This window comes from Schistocerca serialis, unplaced genomic scaffold, assembly GCF_023864345.2.
Source record: "Schistocerca serialis cubense isolate TAMUIC-IGC-003099 unplaced genomic scaffold, iqSchSeri2.2 HiC_scaffold_1026, whole genome shotgun sequence".
Lineage (NCBI taxonomy): Eukaryota > Metazoa > Arthropoda > Insecta > Orthoptera > Acrididae > Schistocerca > Schistocerca serialis.
In genome coordinates this window covers 27,501-32,500 of record NW_026047213.1, presented here as the reverse complement: position 1 = coordinate 32,500, position 5,000 = coordinate 27,501, and the positions used below count along the sequence as shown (strand labels likewise).

At 50.8% G+C, this 5,000-nt stretch overlaps 1 non-coding gene across 1 annotated transcript in view; it reads right to left on the bottom strand.

The window, feature by feature from the left end:
- Window positions 1-228, bottom strand: part of LOC126429585 (small subunit ribosomal RNA) — a 1,909-nt gene extending 1,681 nt beyond the window's left edge. Inside the window, exon 1 of the ribosomal RNA XR_007576966.1 lies at window positions 1-228. This exon is cut by the window's left edge and continues 1,681 nt beyond it. This is a non-coding gene — a ribosomal RNA (small subunit ribosomal RNA).
- Window positions 229-5,000: the final 4,772 nt, after the last annotated feature.

The window sequence follows — 5,000 nt, the reverse complement described above, 5'->3', positions numbered from 1 at the left end:
ATTGGTTTTGATCTAATAAAAGCGTCCCTTCCATCTCTGGTCGGGACTCTGTTTGCATGTATTAGCTCTAGAATTACCACAGTTATCCAAGTAACGTGGGTACGATCTAAGGAACCATAACTGATTTAATGAGCCATTCGCGGTTTCACCTTAATGCGGCTTGTACTGAGACATGCATGGCTTAATCTTTGAGACAAGCATATGACTACTGGCAGGATCAACCAGGGAGCTGCGTCAACTAGAGCTGAGCAGCCGGCCGCCCGGGAGTGTGTCCCGGGGGCCCGCGCGAACACGCAAGCGTCCGCTCAATTATTCTGCAAACAGGAGGAGGCTGAGCTCCCCTGCACAACACACCTCGAAACCCTCTCAGGTCCCGGCGGCGCGCAGCGCCGTCCTAAGTACTTGGTCGGGTTCGAGAGAGGCGCAATCGCCCGGAGTTAGGCGAGTAGACGCTTTAGGTGCGACCACCCGTGCTCCCAACTGAGCTTGCCGCTGCCGACAGAGGCCCGGGAGCGTGCTGTCGTGGCATTGCCGGCGGGAGACAACACGCGCCACCTACGGTGACCGGCAGCTCCAACGCCAGCGCCACAGAAGGACAAAAGCCCCACTTGGGTGCCGAAGCGAACTCTCCCAGCACAGCGCACGCGCCAACACGTCCGCACAGCTGCGATACAAACCACCTGCGAGAACCGCTGGGGCGACCGAGCAGCAGACGGCGTCGCGGCGCCGAGCGCCGGGCGGCGGCGCATCCTCAGCGCACACAGTCCTCAATCGGACCAGCACACTGCAGATGGCCACCGCGCTTCGCACCGGGCCCGCGAGGACCTACTTTGGCCGCAAGGCGCCGCGAGCAGGGGGCGCCGGCGCGCAGCTGCGCCGCCTGCCGCGTCCGTCGGCCGGCGCGCCTGCCACTGGCCGCCCCCACCAGCCGGCTGTAGCGCGTGCGCCCACGCACCGCGCTGCCAGCACGCCGGGCGGCCCCCCCTCACCGGCCGGGGACGGTCCCACCCAGCCACCGCCGCGTATCGCCTCACACCCAGATCCCCTTTCGCGTTCGTGGGCATGGTGGGTCCCCTTTCACGTTCGTGGGCATGGTGGGTATCCCTGAAACAACCGGTTAATAGCTCGACCGATCGTCGCCAACACTGATTCACCTCTAGCGAGAACAACCGCACCACAACGGGTTACCTGTTGTTCATTTGCGTAACGTCACCAGCAAACGTAGACGTCCATCGCCATTTGCAACGAGTATTGCATGCCTGTGTCAGGTGTCACAACACACTACGTCTGCCCACATAGACGCAACAACATGTGCACGCCTCGAGAACACGTGGAAGGTAGCCCCCGTACGTATGCGGTGTCCATTGCGCGAACGACTGTCAGCCGGCCTCTGCAGGATGTCGCAGATGTGGAACGCGGTGCAACATGCTATCACGGTGTGTGAGAAGAGACGACTACGTCCGAATACACGCTCCACTACATCAACAGACTGCTCATGCTGATCGCCATCCAGGGCGTCCGTTCCTCCCACACGTCTGAATGGCGTACCACACTGCAATCCAGCTCTTATAGGGAGACGACACGTAGCTGCGTGCACAATATTTGGACTGTATGGTCTGCCGTTGCTAGGCGCAGTCGTCGTACGGTCACACATGTGCCACGATGTATCATTCAGTACATACGGACCAATGTGCAGTACAGTTTGTGGGTTTTGCGTACATCGGCGGACAGGTGACAGGCCGTACCACAACGTAGGCTGAGTACGTCGGCATGCGAAGGGCATTGAACATGCAAACTTCTCAACGACCAGCTTGCGAAGGCAGGGGGGAAGGGGGGGGGCATGTACGTCCTGCTGCTATCCACATTACAGTGTATAGCAGGAGCATGTGGAAAGTCAGCAACACCTGCAAGGTGTTTAACATGACGCGATACACAGGGGACCGGGCAGTGCGAATAGCGAACTATATTGCGAGGGTTGCGGTTAGGCAACACTACACTAATTTAACGAGTTGCATAACAATTACAGAGCAGGTTCAGCGACAACGTGCGTCAGGTTAAGGCGCAATATAGGTTAGGTTGAGGCACAATATAGGTTAGGTTAAGGCACAACATGGGTTACGTTAAGGCACAAATTGGGTTACGTTAAGGCACAACATGGGTTACGTTAAGGCACAACATGGGTTACGTTAAGGCACAAATTAGGTTACGTTAAGGCACAAATTAGGTTACGTTAAGGCACAAATTAGGTTACGTTAAGGCACAAATTAGGTTACGTTAAGGCACAAATTAGGTTACGTTAAGGCACAAATTAGGTTACGTTAAGGCACAAATTAGGTTACGTTAAGGCACAAATTAGGTTACGTTAAGGCACAAATTAGGTTACGTTAAGGCACAAATTAGGTTACGTTAAGGCACAAATTAGGTTACGTTAAGGCACAAATTAGGTTACGTTAAGGCACAAATTAGGTTACGTTAAGGCACAAATTAGGTTACGTTAAGGCACAAATTAGGTTACGTTAAGGCACAAATTAGGTTACGTTAAGGCACAAATTAGGTTACGTTAAGGCACAAATTAGGTTACGTTAAGGTACAATATGGGTTAGGTTAAGGTACAATATGGGTTAGGTTAAGGTACAATATGGGTTAGGTTAAGGTACAATATGGGTTAGGTTAAGGTACAATATGGGTTAGGTTAAGGCACAACGTAGGTTAGGTTAAGGCACAACGTAGGTTAGGTTAAGGCACAACATAGGTTAGGTTAAGGCACAACATAGGTTAGGTTAAGGCACAACATAGGTTAGGTTAAGGCACAACATAGGTTAGGTTAAGGCACAACATAGGTTAGGTTAAGGCACAACATAGGTTAGGTTAAGGCACAACATAGGTTAGGTTAAGGCACAACATAGGTTAGGTTAAGGCACAACATAGGTTAGGTTAAGGCACAACATAGGTTAGGTTAAGGCACAACATAGGTTAGGTTAAGGCACAACATAGGTTAGGTTAAGGCACAACGTAGGTTAGGTTAAGGCACAACGTAGGTTAGGTTAAGGCACAACGTAGGTTAGGTTAAGGCACAACGTAGGTTAGGTTAAGGCACAACGTAGGTTAGGTTAAGGCACAACGTAGGTTAGGTTAAGGCACAACGTAGGTTAGGTTAAGGCACAACGTAGGTTAGGTTAAGGCACAACGTAGGTTAGGTTAAGGCACAACGTAGGTTAGGTTAAGGCACAACGTAGGTTAGGTTAAGGCACAACGTAGGTTAGGTTAAGGCACAACATAGGTTAGGTTAAGGCACAACATAGGTTAGGTTAAGGCACAACATAGGTTAGGTTAAGGCACAACATAGGTTAGGTTAAGGCACAACATAGGTTAGGTTAAGGCACAACATAGGTTAGGTTAAGGCACAACATAGGTTAGGTTAAGGCACAACATAGGTTAGGTTAAGGCACAACATAGGTTAGGTTAAGGCACAACGTAGGTTAGGTTAAGGCACAACGTAGGTTAGGTTAAGGCACAACGTAGGTTAGGTTAAGGCACAACGTAGGTTAGGTTAAGGCACAACGTAGGTTAGGTTAAGGCACAACGTAGGTTAGGTTAAGGCACAACGTAGGTTAGGTTAAGGTACAACGTAGGTTAGGTTAAGGTACAACGTAGGTTAGGTTAAGGTACAACGTAGGTTAGGTTAAGGTACAACGTAGGTTAGGTTAAGGTACAACGTAGGTTAGGTTAAGGTACAACGTAGGTTAGGTTAAGGTACAACGTAGGTTAGGTTAAGGTACAACGTAGGTTAGGTGAAGGCGCAATGTAGGTTAGGTTAAGGTACGATATACCTTAGGTTAAGGTACAATATCGCTTAGGTTAAGGTACAATATAGCTTAGGTTAAGGTACACGTTGTAGGGAAAGGTGTATTTTGGGGGGGGAGGGGGCGGCAGGTTCGTTGATAGTGATTATCGTAAGTGCATGCCTGCGGGATCATCCGATTTGTCACGTCAGGATGCACTTGTGGCTCATGACAGGCGGCGCTCCGATTCCAAGGTTGTGGCAGATCTGTGTCTTTCATTCCTGCCATTGTTTGTGTACTGTGACAGGAGGCAGTATTGTGATGTTGGGTGCACCCCTGTGTAGGACATGTGTGGGTGTTCGTGGCTTAGCTGAGCAATGGCGGATGTCGGAAGGGTGGGATATTCTGTTTTCTGGGTGGACCTCCCGGTCTGGTTATGATAGTGTGGATTGTGTAATGTGGCGGAGAGGATGCACCGGATGTTCTTCCATGCTGGTGGTTAGATATTGTGTGTGTGCCTGTTAGAGGCAGAGAGTAGTGTGTGATAGTGTCTGGCTGACGTGTGGTTCTCATTGTGTGCAGAGTCTTTCAGCATGTATAGGGACGGTTGTATATATTATCTGTATTCTGATGGCTCTGCATCTATTACTAATCAGTGCCGTGTATACGGTTACTCTGGTTCCAGTCGAAACTGTTCTATCTCTGTACATTAGTGACACTGCGGCTCCACTATGTTGCCGCCCCTGTCGGCCGTTTCCCCCAGTGTGTGGCTAATGATTATCAGCAATCAGTCTATTAGTCAATACCGGTAGTGTGACGACGTGAAATGTCCGGGATGGGGGAAGCTACACGCTTCCCGTGGGTCAGGGCCTAGAAAGACTCTTCCCACGCAGGAGGCTCGGACTGTCATTACTCTTCCGAGAAATATATTTGCCCAGCGTTTTTTGCGACTGCGAGTGCGACGCGTACGAGTACCGACATGGATGGGGCGCTTCCTAGCTGATCGCTCAGCATCGGAGAAATATATTTGCCCAACGTTTTTTGCGACTGCGAGTGCAACGCCCAAGGGTACCGACGTGGATGGGGCGCTTCCTAGCTGATCGCTCGGCATGGGAATCCGTACAGTGAGCAATGCGATCGCGTCTGTAGCTTGTACGTGGTACAGCTCGCAGCTCATGTATAGGGACAGCGGGAATGTCGCATATTGGACATAACTCT